General features: G+C 37.2%; 1 long non-coding RNA gene across 3 annotated transcripts in view; it reads right to left on the reverse strand.

Annotated features, from left to right (window-relative positions):
• The window catches only part of LOC129620691 (uncharacterized), a 96,641-nt gene that overhangs the window by 60,074 nt on the left and 12,807 nt on the right, over positions 1 to 23,760 (reverse strand). For 2 of the 3 annotated variants that reach the window (XR_008698669.1, XR_008698671.1), the window contains exon 2: positions 3,961 to 4,092. This is a non-coding gene — a long non-coding RNA (uncharacterized LOC129620691). Of the gene's footprint in view, positions 1 to 1,943; positions 2,115 to 3,960; positions 4,093 to 23,760 lie in introns of those variants that run through there. The other variant, XR_008698670.1, reaches the window with a different exon arrangement.

Raw genomic sequence — 23,760 nt, forward strand, 5'->3', positions numbered from 1 at the left:
GACTTCACAAAAGTGCAGAAAATGTTGAGGCATTATTTTTTCCTACTATATGTGTAGAAATTAAGCCAGAGAGCTAATGAGTTCATTGTCATATGAACTTCAAAGTTAAAGAAATTAGAGTATCCTCTCTTTCTTTTTTTGCACTGACCAACACTAATAGAAAGGGCTTGACTGGTTTCTGAAAGACATGAGTTTTTATAACGTCTAAACAAATGTCACTAAACTATGACCCATGGGCCAAATATAGCCATCTACCTGTTTTTGTCTTAAGCAAATGGAACCATTTAAAAGCTTATTTAAAAGCTACATCATAGTTTATCAAAAAGCATAACACCTTTTGTCTTTTTTTTCATTCAGAAAAAGAGGGTTCAGTGCAGTACATGGAAATATGTGCTGTAAAATCAGAATGGGTATGACACTGTGTGCCCAGGTGACATAATTAAGAACGAGTTTGCATTTTACAGAACTGTTCTGTGCTAAGTCTCTCAACATTAGTCTGGTAACTCACTCCTTATATATTCAACTTCTGAATGCCAATTCCTGAGGGAATGTATGGAGAAGAGGAGGTGAAAGGACATAAAGATTACATCTGAAATGATGTCTAGAAATAATACAAACATATTCTCTAATATGAAAGTGAACACATCCCAGGTGGTTATAATTACTTTGTTGTTGTTGTTGTTGTTGACGAAGTAATGTCTCTGCTTTTTATTTTTTTTTATTATTTTTTTTTAAATTTTATTTTTAAACTTTACATAATTGTATTAGTTTTGATTTACAAAAAATTACCAATTTGGTATAAAGGATGTTCATTTTATGACAGTGACAAACTTGATACCCCTTCTTATGGGAATACATAGTATATTTCATCTGAGAAACATGTATGAATTTTATAACAGTGTCAACAGTGATGCAGGAAGATGGTTAAGCAAAATCTAAAGAGATTACGCAAACATATAGGTATCGGAAAAACTGCAAAGCTCATTACTTCTGTGGTTCTGTGATGCGGCTTAAATATATTCATCCATCATTGAAACCTATAGAACTTCCAGCATTAATTTAGGCTTGCTGACAGTTGTGTGGGAGGACTAGTGTCAAAAACACAGCCGTATACTTTGCACCCCTTAGTTAAATGTCACTCACATTTTCCAATATGAACCTTTTATTGACTGCGATTTCACCTTGGAGGTGAAGACTGGCAGTGCAGAATGCTTGGTTGTTTTGAATTGGTTATTTGTTTGATGCAGAGTCAAATAAATGTCCAAGTCAATCAAGAGATTTCCAAATGCCTTTGAATTTTCAGGGCATAAATAAAGCTTTGCCTTTGAAAGGACAGCAAATTTAACTTCGTGTTACAAGACCTGCATCTATGTCACTAGAAGCACCATTTTTCAAATGGTTCCTAGGGAGAAGATTAAAAAAGAAGTCAATCCTGGCCAACATTCTGACATCTTCTTTCCTCAGGGATTTAGAACAAAATTGTCGCCATTAGTTCAGTGTGAATTGATGCCTCTGGATATTTTTAGGAAAAAGAAACTTTAAAACAAGTGAGACATTATATCCATCCAAAAGAGCTACAGGCAAAAGGTGTTATGCTTTGTGACAAATTGTGATATGGCTTTTGAATAAGTGACTCTCAATTTTCTGTTATAACTCTTCTTGTTATTATATATGCTGGGAATTATGGGTAAGTTGTCCCTAAAGAACATTGCTTATCATATTAGTACGCATGATGCAGGTAAACAAGTGGCTCATCTTTACACTTTAAACATAAACTATCTTAAAAATTTAAAAGTCTAGAAAAAAATTCTGAAAAATTTGGCTTACACTGTAGCTTGTTACCATCAAAAAGTAGATGTGAAAACAGTGGGTACTTATTGGAAAATGTCTTTTGAATAATACATTCAACATTGATACATTCAGAAATAAAATATAAGATTATTCAAAAACATGATTCTAACAAATATTATTTTATCTAGTTTATTTTGATAAAACTGCTTTCATAGGCTTTTTAATTTAATGCTGGTAAATGATCCCCAGCTGAATTGTGAAAGTCCAGCTCTAGCTCCTCTGGTAGTCAACCAGGCAGAATGATGTTGTGAAGATGGTGACATCTATGAGAAGGAAGTTACTGTTGCTAGCAGAAACATCAACTAACCCGTTATTGAGGGCTTACTATATGCCCGACCCAGTTCTACATAAATACTTATTAATATCCCTATTGTAAATACTATGAATAACCACATTGCACAGATGACAACTTTGATATTTAGAAAAGCTAAGAAGTACTGCTAAGTTTACATACTAGAAAATCGTATGGATATAAAGAATGACATGATCTGGCTAATCCAACATCTTGCATAACATAATCAATGCACACTTTTCATGGATTTTAATAGTGATATGTTCTGGACTTATTGTAAAAGCATATGCCACCAAAATTATATTTATAATTATATATTTACTGATAGAAGAAGATCCATTAGAAAGAACAAGTTTCAGATTTCTCATGCATACTAGTCATTAATATTTTGACTTTCCCTAATACAACTGAGTTTGTCTTTTGGAATTCCAAGAATGATAGGAGTCCCATGTACCTCTTATTAGCTTTGGGACATTAATTAATCTCTGAATAAGTTTTTTGTCTTTCAAGTAAGCATAATGAAAATATCCACATCTTATTCTTATGAGAATTAAAGAAGAAATGTAATTAGAATGAGCCTGGTAAGGTATAAAGTGCATACAATTATATATTATTGTTAATAGACACAAAAATATCATATTCATAATTCTTTATAACAGGAAGCATGTGCTTAGTGGCTCAATGGTGTCTGACTCTCTGTGACTCCATGGACTATAGCCCACCAGGCTCCTCTGTCTATAGAATTTCCCAGGCAAGAGCACTGGAGTGGGGTTGCCATTTCCTTCTCCAGGGGATCTTCCTGACCCAGGGATCAAACTCATGTCTTGTGCATCTCCTGCATTGGCAGGTGGATTCTTTACCACTAGCACCACCTGGGAATGCTACCAATAAATATATGGTTTTATGCATATTCAAAAGCAGAGACATTATTTTGCCAGCAAAGGTCTGTCTAGTCAAGGCTATGGTTTTTCCAATGGTCATGTATGGATGTGAGAGGTGGACTATAAAGAAAGCTGAGTGCCAAAGAATTGATGCTTTTGAACTGTGGTGTTGGAGAAGACTCTTGAGAGTCCCTTGGACTGCAAGGAGATCCAACCAGTCCATTCTAAAGGAGATCAGCCCTGGGTGTTCATTGGAAGGACTGATGTTGAAGTTGAAACTCCAATACTTTGGCTACCTCTTGCGAAGAGCTGACTCATTGGAAAAGACCCTGATGCTGGGAAAGATGGAGGGCAGGAGGAGAAGGGGACGACAGAGGATGAGATGGCTGGATGGCATCACTGACTCAATGGACATGGGTTTGGGTGGACTCCGGAAGTTGGTGATGGACAGGGAGGCCTGGTGTGCTGCAGTTCATGGGGTTGCAAAGAGTCGGACATGACTGAACGACTGAACTGAACTGATACAAACCTCCAGGCCATACATAAACCTAAGATATAGCATCAAATAAATAGCAACCAGAAGAGAAATATTAAGTAGTTGGGTCTAGAAATTCTAGAACTTCTCTCTTTAATGAAGTGATAGATTTAGCAGGAAAAACAGAATTAAATATAAATTGAATAAATGTTATTAGCCTGATAAAGATTATACATCTATAAAGATTACTACAAAACAATGCAAATAAAATATATTCTGAAAAATGGAAATGTAGCCTATATTCTTGAATGGAACAACTCATAAATCTTTCATTTTCTCCCAGACTAATCCATATGTTTAATGAAATGTGTAAATTAATGAGCCTACCAAATTCAAACAGGCAACATTTATTTTTGCAGAGCTTGTGTATACGAAGGGAGTTCACCACCACCATCACTAACCTTTAGCAGACTCAAAACGAAGGCAGGCAGAAAAGCAAGAAAGCTTTATCGAGAGAAACTAAAGGCAGGCTAAACAGAAGTGGATCCCACTTGACTGGTTACAGGCACACATTTGGCCTTCTCAGGTTGGTCCTAAGTAAGAAGTGGGGACAGAATTAGGAAAGGTGTCAGTTATTAATCAGGCCCTGGCTATTAGCGCCTACCATTTCAGTAGTTATTGTTTGTTTTTCTTGACTAGACAAAGTGGTCTGATTTCCCATAAGTCTAAGTTGTAGATGAACAGGCTGGCTTATTGGGCTGATTACTGTAGATAATGGCTTTGTTTCCTGGGCTGGTTATGGTAGTTTGAGTCAGAATTCTATTTTTATAAATGATCTGGACATTATTTTTATGAATAGTCTTTCACTATCATAATCAATGATTCTGGTGGATGTAGGGGGAAAGCTTAACAAATTCATTAAAAAATTTGTATTGAAGAACTAAGGACCATAGAAAGCTTATTTAACTTTGAAAATGGATTAAAGAAAGATTTATGGTGAAATACATACTCAAATTCATATTAATAAAAAGTCACAACAGGACTTAAGTAAACAAGTAAGCCTTGTGCTGCAGTCTGTGGGTCACAAAGAGTAGGACCTGGCTTAGCCCCTGAATGACAATGAACAAAACAAAGCTGATAACTGATGGATGGACAAGCAAAGGGGTTCCAGGCTGTTTGCATGTTCCCTCTGAGAGCCTTTCATGTTGCACATCATTGTGGTTAAGCTGGTGACTCACTCACAACATTATCAAAATAGTCCTTAGATCTCTGCAGAAAGAGATGGATGTTATGAGGAGCTTTTTTCTTAAAAAAAAAAAAAAAAAAAAAGCTGGTGCACTGGGATGACCCTGAGGGATGGGATGGGGAGGGAGGTGGGAGGAGGGATTCAGGATGGGGAACACATGTACACCCATGGGTGACTCATGTCAATGTATGGCAAAAATCACTACACTATTGTAAAGTGATTAATCTCCAATTAAAATAAATTAATTAGTTTAAAAGAAAAAAAAACTTCCTTTTCTAGAAATTTAGGGAAAAAGATGCATTCACTACTGAGTTATTTAGAAATGAAATGCAGATTTTCAACAACTGCACCTGCTTCATTTTAACATTGTCTGCCAACATGCATGCCTCATTTCATCCCTAATCCCATCACTATCTATTAATTGTTTGGATCGGACACTGTGCTGGGTGCTAAGAATATGAGTATGAATTTTTTTTTCCTTTAGGAACTCACAGATGTAAATATTTTTCATGCACAATTAGAGCCAAAATTGAAAATAGAGAAAAAAGAGAAATCTCAGTATCAGGTGAAGTAAAGGGACTAAGTACACTGAGTAAGATGTGCAAAAACACAAGTTTAAAAGTTTGGTTTGTTTGGAATGTTGAGAATTTTTTTCTAGCAAGAGGGTTAGTTAGGATGGAGTCAGAGGTGTTGTTAATGCAGGTGTAACTGTGTTATAAATGGTTGGATGTCATCCTCATGGATCTAGCCATTCCTTGGAAGAAAAGCTACGACAAACCTAGAGAGCATATTAAAAAGCAGAGACATACTTTGCCAACAAAGGTCCATATAGTCAAAGCTATGGTTTTCCCCAGTAGTCATGTATGGATGTGAGAGTTGGACCATAAAGAAGGCTGAACGCCAAAGAATTGATGCTTTTGGCCTGTGGTGTTGGAGAAGACTCTTGAGAATCCCTTGGACTGCAAGGAGATCCAACCAGTCCATCCTAAAGGAAATCAGTCCTGAATATTCATTGAAAGGACTAATGCTGAAGCTCTAATACTTTGACCACCTGATGTGAAGAACTGACTCATTTGAAAAGGCCCTGATGCTGGGAAAGACTGAAAGCAGGAGGAGAAGGGGACGACAGAAGATGAGATGGTTGAATGGCATCACCGACTCGACGGATATGAGTTTGAGCAAGCTCTGGAAGTTGGTGATGGACAGGGAAGCCTGGCATGCTGCAGTCCATGGGGTCACAGAGTCAGACAAGACTGGGCAACTGAACAACAACCATCACCAGAAGAAAATCAAGGAAATATCTCAGGTTCTATACAGACTGTCAAGATCTATTCTGCATTTTGAACAATAACTCTGGCAATGAACATATAGGCTGAGAATTAGGGTAGAGTATAAGTATGGGCAAGGGCCAAATAAGTACATTTCTAGAGAGAAAGAACAGACTCCTATCATTCCTTTGCTTACTCCAAATACTCATTAACACATTCCTTTTAAAACTGTGCATTCTGAAATCAATTCATATCTCATAGCCACAATCCAAATTCTAAATATTTACTAAACCACCATATTGAATATGAACATTGAATATTTTTTCTCTATTCGTCTATTATATATATTATAGGGGTTGCTCTTCTGACTCTTTTATTTGATATTTACATACATATATGTATATATATTTGGTTCTGGAAAGTTCAGTTAAGAATTAGGATCTTGTGTTTGTTGTACCAAACCATTTTACCCTGGGGAGTGGCAAGGAGAAAGTTAAAGGCCTGTGGCTCTATGGCAAATGGTTTTATTCCTCTTTGTCTAATTTCTGTCTTTTGCCTTAAAAAATAAACTGAGGGAGAAATAGGAAGAGGGAAAACACAGATCAACGGCTCAACATTTTGGAAGATTATCTTGAACCCTTGAAATCTGACAAAGTACATTGAAGTAGAAAAACTGAGATATTGTTTTTTATGCACGTTAATTTTGTGGTATGCCTAAAAGTCCTGGGAATCTTTTTTTTTTTTTTTAACATTCAAGTTCAGCAAGTTTTTTTTAGTTTCTCTTTTTAGAAAGAATGCATATCATTTTTACTTGTGTCCACCCCCACACTCAGCTCTTATTCAGATTTAGACTTGTTATTCAGATTTAGACTTGTTATTCAGATTTATACTGATTTCTTGCCATACAATTTTTAAAAAACTAGTTTTGAATAATTATGGCATCAATAAGAATAAATATATGTATACTTTATAGGCACCATTCCAGGAACTTCTGGGTGCTGTTTATTTGACTGTTCAATATATCAGTATTACTAAATGATAAAGATACCATATAGTAGACAGATTATGGTATAAAATACTGATCATTTACTGCCACAATTATTATGTGTTTTTATTAAAGTAAATTTATTTTAGAAATGTTGGGAAATTCACAAGATATAAAATTATTATGAATAATCTATACCTTCCTCTGTGGCAATACCCTTTGTATAAATCATCCCTGTCACGGTTTTATATATTCATATATCTTACATAGTAAAATTTTATTCCACTTACCAATATCATGGACATTTTCTCATTTTCTTGAAAAACCTCTTAATATCATACTTCCATGGATACAAATTATTCTTTAATAATGGATGCTTTCATTTATAAAACTTTATAGCATAGAGAGATTATGAAACTGAGCCTCAGGGCCAGATTGCCTGAGCTTTAATCACTGCTTTACCATTATTGACTTTTGAACTTGAGCAAATTCGTTAATTTCTCACTTTCTCAGTTCCCATAAATGAAAATAAGGAGTAAAAACAATTCTACTTCATAGGCTTGTTCTTCTAATCAGATGGTTTTATATATATGTTGATTGATTTAATCAATGCCTCGAACATGATAAATATTATTTAAAACACTAGATTGCATTATTGTCATTTATTTTTAAAACTCCATATTGTGAGACATTTATATTGTTTCCAACTTTATGGACTTTTGAATAATGATATGCTCAATAAATAAATCTGAATATAAATCTTTCTAAGACTATCATGGCCAAATGATTCTTGATTTTGATATACAATGCAAAATTGCCTTCTAGAAAAGTTATAAAATTTATCTACCATCTGTCAGCTTGAAAGATAATGCTTGATGAGCATTAAGAGGCCCCACAACTAAGTGGAATGCATTTTATTGGTGGAAAAATTAAATCTTTGTTTTACTGATTTATATATTTCACTTTTAAAATTGCTTATTTCTTTTTAAATTTTCTTTTTAAAGATTTATTTTTATAGTTTCAATATTCTATAGATGATGATGCTTGTCTTATTACAAAATATCATTCATTATTTGGTTTATATTTGAATATCTTGAGTGGAAAATATCTTTTATGCTTTGTGCTTAAGCACACTTCTTAACATTAACTTTGTTTTTTTCTCATTTACATGCTTTCCTGGCGTGTTTGTGATCAGCATCTCATTTAGTTTCCCAGTGTTTTCTGTTTTAAATAACTTCCTGAAAGCACTATACATTTAGACTGTTTCTTGTCCAGTCTGTCTTCTAATAGTGAAATTTAATCCATTCACATTTGTTGCTTTAATTAATATATTTGCTCTTTAATTGACCATCTTTTTTGTCTTAATATTGGATACCTCATTGTTTTTCCCATCCTCTTAATTTTGATAAATATAACTAATGCCTTCCTTTGTCTTTCAGAAATTACATCTGTTAGTATAATCAGTTCAGTTCAGTTGCTCAGTCATGTCCAACTCTTTGCGACCACATGGACTGCCACAAGCCAGGTCTCCCTGCCCATCACCAACTCCCAGAGTTTACTCAAACTCATGACCATTGAGTCGGTGATGCCATCCAACCACCTCATCCTCTGTCCCCTTCTCCTCCTGCCCTCAATCTTTCCCAGCATCAGGGTCTCTTCAAATGAGTCAGCTCTTCGCATCAGGTGGCCAAAGTATTGGAGTTTCAGCTTCAACATCAGTCCTTCCAATGTATATTCAGGACTGATTTTCTTTAGGATGGACTGGTTGGATTTCCTTTCTGTCCAAGGGACTCTCAAGAGTCTTCTCCAACACCACAGTTCAAAAGCATCAATTCTTTGGTGCTCAGCTTTCATTATAGTCCAACTCTCACATCCGTACATGACTACTGGAAAAACAATAGCTTTGACTAGATGGACCTTTGTTGGCAAAGTCATGTCTCTGCTTTTTAATATGCTGTCTAGGTTGCTCATATCTTTAATTCCAAGGAGCAAGCATCTTTTAATTTCATGGCTGCAGTCACCATCTGCAGTGGTTTTGGAGCCCCCCCAAAATAAAGTCTCTCCATTCCCATTGTTTCCTTATCCATTTGCCACGAAGGGATGGGACTGGATGCTATGATAGTATATATAGTTAGTAAAATGTTAGGTAGTATAATATATAGTTAGTATACATAATTAGATATTTAGTATAATGGTTATTATTAAATTTATTTTTATCTAATTTCAAAGCCAGTACTGAAACTATCAGTTTTCTGGTTCTCAGTCAGTTCAGTTTGGTTCAGTTCAGTCGCTCAGTCGTGTCCGACTCTTTGTGACCTCAGGAATCGCAGCATGCCAGGCTTCTCTGTCCATCACCAACTCCCGGAGTTCACTCAGACTCACGTCCATTGAGTCAGTGATGCCATCCAGCCATCTCATCCTCTGTTGTCCCCTTCTCCTCCTGCCCCCAGTCCCTCCCAGCATCAGAGTCTTTTCCAATGAGTCAACCCTTTGCGTGTAGCATGTGGCTAATTGGCTCAGTGGTAAAGAATCTGCCTGCAATGCAGGAGACATGGATTTGAGGCCTGGGTCAGGAAGGTCCCCTGGAGGAGGAAATGGCAACCCACTCCAGTATTCTTGCCTGCACATTTCCATGGACAGAGAAGCCTGGTGAGCTACAGTCCAAAGGGTTGCAAAAGTTGGACCAGACTGAGCGCAAGCCCTAAAAAAGCCTTTACTAGAATTTCTTCAGTATGTCGATTAAAAATGTATACAAAATTGAAAACAATCTTTGCTAGGTAAATGGAGTCTAGAATATTTGAGGAATGTCCACTACCTGTAGGTATAATCTTTCTGACACAGATGTAACTCCAGAGAAAGACTGCTAAAGAAAAGGGAAGCTAGAAACATTATGTATCTCTTTCCATGTCTGACTGATACAAAAGCTAAGACCTTGAGTTACTGGGAAAATAGACAACATCTCATTGAAAATTGAAGAAAATATGATAGACATAAGCAGAGAGAGTGGTGTTTTTCTAGAAGAGAAAGAGCAGATAAAAAGATTAAAAAAAAAGAAATTATCTTTTATTTAAAAAGGAAAAAGAAAAAAAGAAAACCTAACTAACCTAACTAACTAACCTAACTAACTAACCTAACTAACTAACCTAACTAAAACCTAACTAACAGCCCAGGAACACTGAAGAGCAGCAGTACAGCCGCCATACTTCCAGGACCTGGGGTCTGATTGCTCGACATTAAGGAAGGGAATGTCAGATGAAGCACGGACATGCACAGTTTTATGTTACTCTTGACAAATTTTTACTCTGCAAGCAAAGTATAATATTAATAGTAGTCAATACTGACAATTGCTAAAAGCTATCCATTCTCATGTACAAAACTAGCTTGAAAAAGCCACATTCCCAATTTATCAAGACAGAAACAGTAAATTTTTTATTATAACACATTTTAAGCTATTTGGCCTCTCAGCTAAGGGGTAAATGTGTTCACTTGATAATAATATTTATTATATTCTGGATCCAAAGTGATGGAACAGAATATACTAAAAGCAAACATGTTAGCAAGGATCAGAACTCTGAACTTGAGGCAGTTTATAAATTTTCATAGGTACAAAAATACCTAGTTGGAGTGCTTTGTTGAGCTGGCATTCCAATCAATAAAATATGTACAATATCAATGTGCCATTAAGGTCAATCAGTTGTGTAAGATCATCAAATGCTGTGTAGTTGATATTTGCAGGAAAAGGGGAAAAAACCTTTCCTGAAATCTGTGAATTTCCATGACTTCACAAAGTATGTATTTCACATTGTTAAGCCCTAGGGTCTTTCACTAAAGATATTAATAGTTAACCTCAAATCATTGCATATTGATTTGCTAAACATGAAACTTATAGGGAAAAATGGATGGTGATTATGATGAAGATGGTAATGAAGCCATCATTTAATGAGACATCTATGTGCCTAATTTCGTGATAAGTTATGTGCGTGTGTGTGTGTGTGTGTGCTCACTCGTGTCTGACTCTTTATGACTGTAGCCCACCAGGCTCTTCTGTCCATGGGATTTTCTAGGCAAGAATATTAGAGTGAGTTGCCATTTCCTCCTCTAGGGGATTTTTCCTGACCCAGGGAACAAACCCAAGTCTCCTGCATTGACAGGCACATTCTTTACCACTGAGTAGGTCTTTCAGAAAAAATGTAAGATTCCTTCCGTTGTCTGTTCCTACAAACAGTACAATTGTATTTTGCTTCTTTTTCACTACATCAGTCTTTTTTAATCCCTTAAGGAAAACGGAACTATTTCTAATGATAAACTGTCAGGAAAAAAAATCAGTTTTCTTTCAATAAGATTTCATTTATATTTAAGGGCAACAAAATAGCTCATTTACTAGAGCGTAGAGATTTGCCAATGCATTTGTATTTTCCTGGCTTCTGGTCTCCATATTATCAATTAAATTGTCCTGAATTTTTGCCCTTATAAAACATGATGATTGCAACACATGAGTTAAAATAACACTATTTAGAGAGTAGATTATTTATATTTTAGTAGGAGATTCTGAAAAAGTGCTCTGCAGTTCAAGACCCTAGGATGACTATTTGGGTCTTTAGAGGGACTGCAAAAAGGCAATTTGGAACAAAAGAAAAATCCTATCGCAGAAGCAACCATCTACTTTTTAAAAAATTAATTTATTTTTTATTGAAGGATAATTGCTTCACAGAATTCTGTTGTTTTCTGTCAAACCTCAACATGAATCTGCCATAGCTATACATATGTCCCCTCTCTCCAGAACCCACCTCCCATCTCACTCCCCATCCCACCCCTCCAGGTTGACATAGAGCCCCTGTTTGAGTTTCCTGAATCATATAGCAAATTCCCATCGGCCATCTATTTTACATATAGTAATGTAAGTTTCCATGTTACTCTCTCCATACACCTCATCCTCTCCTCCCCTCTCCCCACGTCCATAAGTCTATTCTCTATGTCTGTTTCTCCATTGCTCCCCTGTAAATAAATTCTTCAGTATCATTTTTCTAGATTTCGTATCTATGTGTTAGACTACGATATTTATCTTTCTCTTTCTGACTTACTTCACTCTATATAATAGGCCCTAGTTTCATCCACCTCATTAGAACTGACTCAAAGGTGTTCCTTTTTATGGCTGAGTAATATTCCATTGTGTATATGTACTGCAACTTCTTTATCCATTCATCTGTTGATGGACATCTGGGTTGCTTTCATGTTCTGCTGCTGCTGCTAAGTCACTTCAGTAGTGTCTGACTCTGCATGACCCCATAGACAGCAGCCCACCAGGCTCCCCCATCCCTGGGATTCTCCAGGCAAGAACACTGGAGTGGGTTGCCATTTCCTTCTCGAATGCATGAAACTGAAAAGTGAAAGTGAAGTTGCTCAGTCATGCCCGTCTCTTGGCGACCCCATGGACTGCAGCCCACCAGGCTCCTCCATCCATGGGAGTTTCCAGGCAAGAGTACTGGAGTGGGGTGCCATTGCCTTCTCGGGCTTCCATGTTCTAGCTATTGTAAATAGTGCTGCAGTGAACAATGGGATACGTGTTCTTTTTCAATTTTGGTTTCCTCAGAGTATATGCCTAGGAGTGGAATTTCTGGGTCACATGGTGGCTTTATTCCTAGGTTTTGTTTTGTTTTGTTTTGTTTTTGTTTTTGTTTTTTAAGGAATCTCCATACTGTCTTCCATAGTGGCTGTATCAATTTACATTCCCACCAACAGTGCGAGAGTGTTCCCTTTTCTCCACATCCTCTCCAGTATTTATTGTTTGTAGACTTTTTGATAATGGCCAGTCTGATGGGTGTAAGGTGATATGTCATTGTAGTTTTGATTTGCATTTCTCTAATAATGAGCAATGTTGAGCATCTTTTCATGTGTTTGCTAGCCATCTGTATGTCTTCTTTGGAGAAATGTCTGTTTAGGTCTTTTCCCCACTTTTTGATTGCATTGTTTTGTTTTTCTGGTATTGAGTTGTGTGAGCTGCTTGTATATTTTGGATATTAATCCTTTGCCATTTTTTTCATTTTCCATTGTTTTCTGCCATTCTGAGGGTTGTCTTTTCACTATGCTTATAGTTTCTTTCCACTGTTTCCCCATCTATTTCCCATGAAGTAGAAAGAAACTATAAGCATAGTGAAGAGACAACCCTCAGAATGGGCTCCAAAATCACTGCAGATGGTGACTGCAGCCATGAAATTAAAAGACGCTTACTCCTTGGAAGGAAAGTTATGACCAACCTAGATAGCATATTCAAAAGTAGAGACATTACTTTGCCAACAAAGTTTCGTCTAGTCAAGGCTATGGTTTTTCCTGTGCTCATGTTTGGATGTGAGAGTTGGACTGTGAAGAAGGCTGAGCGCCGGAGAATTGCTGCTTTTGAACTGTGGTGTTGGAGAAGACTCTTGAGAGTCCCTTGGACTGCAAGGAGATCCAACGAGTCCATTCTGAAGGAGATCAGCCCTGGGATTTCTTTGGAAGGAATGATGCTAAAGCTGAAACTCCAGTACTTTGGCCACCTGATGCGAAGTGTTGACTCATTGGAAAAGACCCTGATGCTGGGAGGGATTGGGGGCAGGAGGAGAAGGGGATGATAGAGGATGAGATGGCTGGATGGCATCACTGACTCGATGGACATGAGTCTGGGTGAACTCCAGGAGTTGGTGATGGCCAGGGAGGCCTGGCGTGCTGCGATTCATGGGGTCGCAAAGAGTCGGACATGACTGAGCGACTGAACTGAACTGACTGATAGTTTCTTTGCTGTGCAAAAGCTTTTCAGTCTAATCAGGTCCACTTGTTTACTTTTGTTTTTATTTCCATTACTCTAGGAGGTGGATCATAGAGGATCTTGCTTTGATTTATGTCATTGAGGGTTCTGGCTATGTTTTCCTCTAAGAGTTTTATAGTTTCTGGTCCTATATTTAGGTCTTTAATACATGTTTTCTTTGTGTATGGCATCAGGAAGTATTCTAATTTTATTCTTCTACATGTAGCTGTCCAGTTTTCCCAGCATCATTTACTGAAGAGGCTGTCTTTGCCCCATTGTATTTTCTTGCTTCCTTTGTCAAAAATAAGGTACCCATAGGTACATGGGTTTATTTCTGGGCTTTCTATCTTGGTCCATTGTTCTATATTTCTGTTTCTGTGCCAGTACCATACTGGCTTGATGACTGTAGCTTTGTAATATAATTTGAAGTCAGAAAGGTTGATTCCTCCAGCTCCAATCTTCTTTCTCAAGACTGCTTTGGCTATTCGGGGTCTTTTGTGTTTCCATATGAATTGTGAAACTTTTTGTTCTAGTTCTGTGAAAAATGTCATTGGTAATTTGATAGGGATCACACTGAATCTATAGATTTCATTTGGTAATATAATCATTATCACAATATTGATTCTTCCTACCCAGGAACATGGAATATTCCTCCATCTGTTTATGTCATTTTCTATTTCTTTCACTAGTGTCTTATAATTTTCTGTATACAGTTCTTTTGTCTCCTTAGGTAAGTTTATTCCTAGATATTCAATTATTTTCATTGCAATGGTGACTGAGATTGATTTCTTAATTTCTCTTTCTGAATTTTCATTGTTAGTATATAGAAATGCATATGATTTCTGTGTATTGATTTTGTATCCTGCAACTTTGCTAAATTCACTGATTAGCTCTAGTAATTTTCTGATATTATCTTTAGGGTTTTCTATTTACAATATCATGTCATCTACAAACAGTGAGAGCTTTACTTCTTTTCTGATATGGATTCCTTTTATTTCTTTTTCTTCTCTGATTGCTGTAGCTAGGACTTCCAGAACAATGTTAAATAATAGTGGTCAAAGTGGACACTCTTGTCTTGTTCCTGATCTTAAGGGAATGCTTTCAGTTTTTCACCATTGAGAATAATGTTTGGTGTAGGCTTATCATCTATGACCTTTACTATGTTGAGGTAGGTTCCTTCTATGTCCATTTTTTGAAGAGTTTTGATCATAATTGGTTGCTGAATTTTTTCAAAGGCTTTTTTTTTGCATCTATTGAGATTGTCACATGGTTTTTATCTTTCATTTTGTTAATATGGTGTATCACATTGATTGATTTGAGTATATTGAAGAATCTTTGCATCCCTGGAATAAACCCAACTTGATCATGGTGTATGAGCTTTTTGATGTGTTGCTGAATCCTGTTTGCTAAAATTTTGTTGAGGATTTTTACATCTATGTTCATCAGTGATATTGGCTGGTAGTTTTCTTTTTTTGTGTTGTCTTTGCCTGGTTTTGGTGTCAGGGTGATTGTGGCCTCGTAGAATGAGTTTGGAAGTGTTCCTTCCTCTGCAATTTTTAAAAAGAGTTTTAGAAGTATAGGCAATAGCTGTTCTCTAAATGTTTGATAGAATTCTCCTGTGAAGCTATCTGGTCCTGGGCTTTTGTTTTTTGGGAGATTTTTAATCATAGTTTCAATTTCAACACTAGTAATTGGGTTGTTAATGATTTCTATTTCTTCCTGTTTCAGTCTTGGAAGATTGAATATTTTCTAAAAATCTATCCATCTCTTCCAGGTTATCCATTTGATTGCCATATAGTTGTTCATAATAGTCTGTTATAATCTTTTGTATTTCTGCATTGTCTGTTGTAACCTCTCCTTTTTCATTTCTAATTTTTTGATTTGATTCTTCTCTTTTTCTTGATGAGTCTGGCTAAAGGTTTGCGAATTTTGCTTATTTTCTCAAATAACCAGCTTTTAGTTTTATTAATCTTTACTATTATTTCATTTCTTTTTTCATTTATTTCTCTGCAGATCTTTATGATATCTTTCCCTATACCAATTTTTTTTTTTGTTCTTCTTGTTCCAGTTGTTTCAGGTGTAAAGTTAAGTTGTCTATTTGATGTTTTTTCTTATTTCTTGAGGTAGGATTGTATTGCTGTAAACTTCCTCTTATAACTGCTTTTGCTGCATCCCATGGGTTTCGAGTTGTCATGTTTTCATTGTCATTTGTTTCTAGAAATTTTTTAGTTTCACTTTTGATTTCTTCAGTAACCTGTTAGTTATTTAGAAACATATTGTTTAATCTCCATGTGTTTGTGTGTCTTACAGTTTTTTTTCTTGTAATTTATATCTATTCTGATAGTGTTGTGGTCAGAGAAGATGTTTGATATGATTTCAATTTTCTTAAATTTACTGAGGTTTGATTTGTGACCCAAGATATGGTCTATCCTGGAGAGTGTTCCATGTGCACCTGAGAAGAAGGTGTATTCTTCTGCATTTGGATGGAATGTTCTGAAGACATCAATGAGATCCATATCATCTACTGTATCATTTAAGGCTTATGTTTCCTTATTAAGTTTCTATTTTGATGATCTGTCCATTGGTGTGAGTGGGGTGTTAAAGTCTCCAACTATTACTGTTTTACTGTCAATTTCTCCTTTTATGTCTGTTAGTGTTTGTCTTATGTATCGAGGTGCTTCTATGTCCAGTGCATAGATATTTAAAATTGTTATGTCTTTCTCTTTGATCAACCATCTACTTTTAATTTGTGGATTACCAAAATGATTGTATTTTCTCCACATTTTAAGCTTCAGTTTCTCTACCCCTAAATAAGGGGGTAATAATACACACAGGATTGGAGAATTAGACATCATAAAAGTACCTAGCACCAATCTTATAATTTCAGTGCATTTCTTAGAAGCAAACTTTTATTCCTTTTCTTTTTCCTCCTCCTTTTCTTTTTACTCTGTTTCTCCCACACTGCCTTATTATTATATAATTTCTATAAAAGAACAATGTTATGACATTTTAATTTATGTGCATTTATTTATACATGCTTGATTTTTCTGCAACCTAATGATCTACATTATCCCCCTATATAGGGCAGTGACACAAACCAAATCATAACTAAAACAGAGATGTTATTTTCGTGGAGTATAAAGCCTAAGGGACACAATTTTCTATGATGTGGTTATTGGAAGCAGGTTTTTTAATCATGGCATTGGAAAGTTCTAGTTCCACATCCGTCCTATAACATTACTGAGACAGAGCAGGATTCTGTGGTACTCACCCACAATGTCTTTTGCCTGACTTTTGTCTGTGGAAAAGCTTCAGCCAAATAAAACGTTTAATCAGAGAAGTGAGAAAATGCAAAAGCAAAGGAAAACAGTCAAAGGAGAACAAATAATAATAATGGAGTCATTAAGCATAGTCGAGGACCTTTAGTTCCTTATCAAAACCTTTTGCTCCTTCTCAAGGGCTATAGGTAATATTTTGAGCCATATCCTGCGGTATGTTCTGTAGATACCGAAACCCCCACCAGCTGGGAGAAGTTAACTATTAATACACGATGACCAGACTGTAGCCATGACATAAGCTGCCACAATTCTGAGAGCTGGCCTCAAAGAAATGAGAAAAAACTGACTCTGTAACTGAAGATGAACTGTACATAAAACAACCAAAATGATGCTGGTCAGACCACAGAGATGACTAATTTCCAAAATTACCTTCAGAGCTGGCCATGTCTTTTCAGTATGTAGCCTCCTCCCTCTGTCTGTAAAAGCTCCTGACCACTGATTATGAGGAGAGGGTGGGAAGTCAGCCTTTGGACAGGCATCCATCCTCTCCCCTCTCCCCTTTTCCTGGTGGGTGGCATCCAAAATAAAGCAAACTTTCCTTTCCATGAACCTTGAATCTTTACTGACTTTTGAGTGGTAAATAGCTGGATCCCACTTTCAGTTACACTATCTAGACCCAATATCATCATTGACTCAACTGGACATGTGTTTGGGTAAACTCTGGGAGTTGGTGATGGGCAGGGAGGCCTGGCATGCTGTGGTCCATGGGGTCACAAAGAGTTGGACATGACTGAGTGACTGAACTGAACTGATACCCAATATAGAGGTTGTCTTATGAGACTCAGCAACAGAAGCATATCCTTATTAAACCTTTATAAACACTAGCTATGAATTTAAAGACATACACTTGTTCATATATTATACATACACACACACACACACTTATGTTTTACCTTGCATCAAAATAATCTATAATTTCTTTAGAATGAAATACATGTAAATTCAAAATTCTTCCATCTACTTTAACATATGCATTTTATTGGTAAACTGAACACAGCTATGTTTGCTCTGACGTTTCCATGAGCCACATGGGTGCAGTTGGTGTAAGCTCCTTCTGTGTTACTGTTGTTGTTCAGTCACTCGGTCATGTCTGACTCTTTGTGAATCTATATTACTGTACTGATTATCGTATCCATCCTAGAAAATTCTACAATTAATGTATCTACAGATCCATTTTTACATATTTGTCATTAAATTTACACTCCATATGCTTTCTACCAATTTAAAGAAAAGGAGAGATAAGAAAGCCTTCCTCAGCGATCAGTGCAAAGAAAGAGAGGAAAACAACAGAATGGGAAAGACTAGAGATCTCAAGAAAATTAAAGATACCAAGGGAACATTTCATGTAAAGATGGGTTCGATAAAGGACAGAAATGGTATAGACCTAAAAGAAGCAGAAAATATTAAGAAGACGTGGCAGGAATACACAGAAGAACTGTACAAAAAAGATCTTCATGACCCAGATAATCACAATGGTGTGATCACTCACCTATAGCCAGAAATCCTAGAATGTGAAGTCACATGGGCCTTAGAAAGTATCACTACAAACAAAGCTAGTGGAGGTGATGGAATTCCAGTCGAGCTATTTCAAATCCTGAAAGATGATGCTGTGAAAGTGCTGCACTCAATGTGCCAGCAAATTTGGAAAACTCAGCAGTGGCCACAGGACTGGAAGAGGTCAGTTTTCATTCCAATCGCAAAGAAAGGCAATGTCAAAGAATGCTCAAACTACTGCACAATTCCACTCATCTCACACGCTAGTAAAGTAATGCTCAAAATTCTCCAAGCCAGGCTTCAATAATATGTGAACCGTTAACTTCCAGATGCTCAAACTGGTGTTAGGAAAGGCAGAGGAACCTGAGATCAAATTGCAAACATTCGTTGGATCATTGAAAAAAGCAAGAGAGTTCCAGAAAAACATCTATTTCTGGTTTATTGACTATGCCAAAGCCTTTGACTGTGTGGATCCCAATAAACTGTGGAAAATTCTTCAAGAGATGGGAATACCAGACCACCTGATCTGCCTCTTGAGAAATTTGTATGCAGGTCAGGAAGCAACAGTTAGAACTGGAAATGGAACAACAGACTGGTTCCAAATCGGGAAAGGAGTATATCAAGGCTGTATATTGTCACCCTGCTTATTTAACTTACCTGCAGAGTACATCATGAAAACGCTGGGCTGGAAGAAGCACAAGCTGGAATCAAGATTGCCAGCAGAAATATCAATAACCTCAGGTACGCAGATTATATCATTCTTACAGCAGAAAGCTAAGAAGAACTAAAGAACCTCTTGATGAAAGTGAAAGAGGAGACTGAAAAAGTTGGCTTAAAGTTCAACATTCAAAAAACGAAGATCATGGCATCTGGTCCCATCACTTCATGGCAAATAGAAGAGGAAACAGTGGAAACAAACAGTGACAGACTTTATTTTTCTGGGCTCCAAAATCACTGCAGATGGTGACTGCAGCCATGAGATTAAAAGACGCTTACTCCTTGGAAGGAAAGTTATGACCAACCTAGATAGCATATTCAAAAGCAGAGACATTACTTTGCCAACAAAGTTTCGTCTAGTCAATGCTATGGTTTTTCCTGTGGTCATGTATGGGTGTGAGAGTTGGACTGTGAAGAAGGCTGAGAGCAGGAGAATTGATGCTTTTGAACTGTGGTGTTGGAGAAGACTCTTGCGAGTCCCTTGGACTGCAAGGAGATCCAACCAGTCCATTTTGAAGGAGATCAGCCCTGGGATTTCTTTGGAAGGAATGATGCTAAAGCTGAAACTCCAGTACTTTGGCCACCTCATGCGAAGAGTTGACTCATTGGAAAAGACTCTGATGTTGGGAGGGATTGGGGGCAGGAGGAGAAGGGGACGACAGAGGATGAGATGGCTGGATGGCATCACCGACTTGATGTATGTGAGTCTGAGTGAACTCCGGAAGTTGGTGATGGACAGGGAGTCCTGGCTTGCTGCAATTCGTAGGGTCGCAAAGAGTCGGACACGGCTGAGTGACTGAACTGAACTGAATATTTTTGTAGGCTTAAAACACAAAGAATTTATTTTCTAACAGCTCTGGAGAACGGAGGTCTGAAATCAAAATGTTGGTAAGGCCACACTCCTCTGGAAGCTATATGAAGAACCCTTCATTATCTCTCTCAGCTTCTGATGGCTCTCAGTGTTCCATGGATTCCTTGGCTTGTGGCCACATCCCTCCCATCTATGCCTCTGTATTCCATCACTTTTACCTACACTTCTCTGCTCTCTAAGGACACTTATTACTGGACTTAGGAAAGACCTACCTAAGTAATTCAGGATACTCTGATCTTAAGATTCTTAATTACATATACAGAAGCCATTTTCTCTCCCAAACTAAGTCATGCTCACAGATTTCAGGGACAAAAACAAACAAATAAACAAACAAAAACATTATTTTTTGAAGCCACCATTCAGCCTACTACAGGTACCATCTGGTTGAGAACTGACATGTCAGTAGCACTCTCTGCCTCTGCACTGAACAGTACTGACAATATATAAATCATAAGCATGTATCTTTTTAACTTCCTCCTTTCTTGATTTTAAATAAAGTGTCCTCTTTCATGAACTTATTTAATGTATTTTAGAGATTGACAGAAGATATAGTATAAAAGGTGAGTGACGTCAGATGAGTTTCTAGAGATAAATAGAGGCTGATTAATGCAGCATCTTGGAGGCCATAAAAAAAGTGTGAATTTTATTCAAAGTATAATGTAGCGTGTGTGTGTGTGTGTGTGCACGTGTGCACACACACACACACACACTAGCTAGCTGTGTCTGACTCTTTGGGACCTCATGGACTGCAGCCCACCAGGCTCTCCTGTCCCTGGGATTTTCCAGGCAAGAATACTAGAGTGGACTGCCATTTCCTCCTCCAGGAGATCTTTCCAAACCAGGGATCAAACATGGGTCTCTTGTGTCTCCTGAACTGCAGGCAGATTCTTTACCACTACACACCTGGGAAGCTCTTACAACCGGTGAAAGCTATCTCCATTTTTAACCTATATTTAATTATGAGTATCTACATACATGTCTCTATTTGCATCAGTGTCCACGTTCAAGAACATCATATTCTGTATACATGCAACACTAGACCTTTCAATACTGAACAAGTATTGAGATGGTTGGATGGTATCACTGATGCAATGGAAGTGAACTTGGGCAAATTCCAGGAGATGGTGAAGGACAGGGAAGCCCGGTATGCTGCAGTCCATGGCATCATGAAGAGGTCAGACATGACTTGGCAACTGTTCAATACAAACAATTGTTTAGTATTAATAAAATATCCATTCTCCCATGGATGCCAATGAAACATGGAGAGAAGAAACATTTACATTTTGCTTCCATGTCCTACAATTCACTTTTTCCATTCATCTTGCTAAGGTGATAACTGGTGTTGATTAAAGGATGAATAAATGGTCCTTGTTGCATAAGCAGAGTGAAGGAATTGTATGAGCATTTCCAATTTTGCTACTGTTCTCCTTTTTACTTCAGAACTTTAGACATTCTATATTCTTTGTTGTAGACTCCAAAACATACTGAAGCACCCCTCCCTTTCTCCAATTCTCACTCTTTTGTTTTTGTTCAGTCCCTTTCCTCCTTTGTTAGTCTTCTCCCAAACCATACCATACCACGACCAGGTCACTACACAATCCCACTCTCCCTCACTTGAGTGGACTCTAGAATCCCACCCATTCCCCAGCTAAGCAATGATTAATTAAATCACAGAGCAATGTCCTATATCTCTACCACTCCTTTATTGCTCTGCCTAAATATCTAAATATTCATGTTTTTGAACTTCCCTTTCACTCACCACTTCACAAAATCTCCTGACTTCAGTGTTCATATATAATGTTAGGAGTTTATTTTATGTGACTGTTTAATGTTTGCACAGTTGTCTGGATGGGGCCCCTCATCTTTCCACACAAATGAACAGACATTTCGCATTATGTCAATGGGTTGTTTCTAATGACATGTGGGCTCAGATGGAATGTGAAAACGAGCCTGCAGAAAGCTTGATCCACATGTGCCAAGAAAAATAATTTTTTTGTTAATACTCATAGTCTCATCTAACTATTAGCAGTATGTGTTGATCAACCCACTGTAAGGGGTCAAGAATTTTATTGGAAACAGAGGACACAGCCTCTGACATTTGGGAGTTTACAGTATAAGAGAATGCACATGACCAGAAATAAGAAACCACACAGAGAAAATTAGAGAAATTTGGGCATTTGTTGGAGTCGTGGTGCATGAATTGTCTACTTCCAGATTGATCTGAAGAGTTTTGAGATGTCACAGATGTGTGGTAGGGTTGTCATCACGAGGCAGACAGGGGCGTTACTGAAACTTGGCTCCAATACTCATAATTGTATATTCCAGAGTTTCCTATTTTTCATCTGTAACATGGGAATTCTGGTATCTTCCCTTACCAGGAGTATCCTGAATATGAAATGAATATGTATATGAAAAATACTTGGGGTATAGAGTACTTGCTTATATGTTAATTCTCTGCCATCTTCACCTCAACCAAGATATAGACTTGGTGTCAATAACATAAACTCAGCATCACAAGATTTTTGCTTGAAGAGGGTGATGTCAATGTGGCTATAGAACCTATAAGTATAAGAAATACAAGCATCCAACAAAAAAATCTAGGGAGGTACCTATATATACAAAATTTTACTACCTAATTTTTAATAAAAAGTTTATGACATGAACATAACCAAGTGAATATATTCAAACATAATCTTAAGTATTCAGAAATAAATATTTCAGTTTTTACTATTTTTTAGGGACAGTACCATTTAAATAGAAATGGTAGAGACCTAGTTGATGCTGAAGAGATCTAGAACAGATGGAAATAATGTATGGAAGATCTGTACAAAAGAGATCTTAATGAACTGGTTTACTACGATGGTGTGGTCAGTCACCCAGAGCCAGACATTCTGAAGTCAAGTGGGCCTTAGGAAGCACTGCTGTTAATAAAGCTAGTGGATGTGATGGAATCCCAGTAGAACTATTCAAAACCCTAAAGGATGATGCCATTAAGGTGTTGCATTCAGTATGTCAGCAAATATGGAAGACCCAGCAATGGCCAAAGGACTAGAAAAGGTCAATCCTCATCCCAATTCCAAGAAAGGTAGTACTAAAGAATACTCTCACCTTCAGACAATTGCACTCATCTCCCATGCTAGTAAGGTCATGCTTAAAATCTGGCATGCTAGGCTTCAGTATTATGGGAACCAAAAACTTTCAGATGCCCAACCGGGTTTTAGAAAAGGAACAGGAACCAGAGATCAAACTGCCAACATACTCTGGGTCATAGAAAAAGCAAGGGATTCCAGAAAAAACATCTACCTCTGTTTCATGGACTACCCTCAAAGTCTTTGACTGTGTGGATCATAACAACCTGTGGGAAGCTCTTAAAGAGATGGGAATACCAGATGATCTTACCTGTCTCCTGAGAAACCTGTATGCAGGTCAAGAAGCAACAGTTAGAACGCTGTATAGAACAACTGATTGGTTCAAGATTGAGAAAGGAGTATGACAGGGCTGTCTGCTGTCACTTTGTTTATTTAGCCTATAAACTGACAACATCATGAAAAATGCCAGACT

Source organism: Bubalus kerabau, chromosome 10 (genome assembly GCF_029407905.1).
Source record: "Bubalus kerabau isolate K-KA32 ecotype Philippines breed swamp buffalo chromosome 10, PCC_UOA_SB_1v2, whole genome shotgun sequence".
NCBI lineage: Eukaryota > Metazoa > Chordata > Mammalia > Artiodactyla > Bovidae > Bubalus > Bubalus kerabau.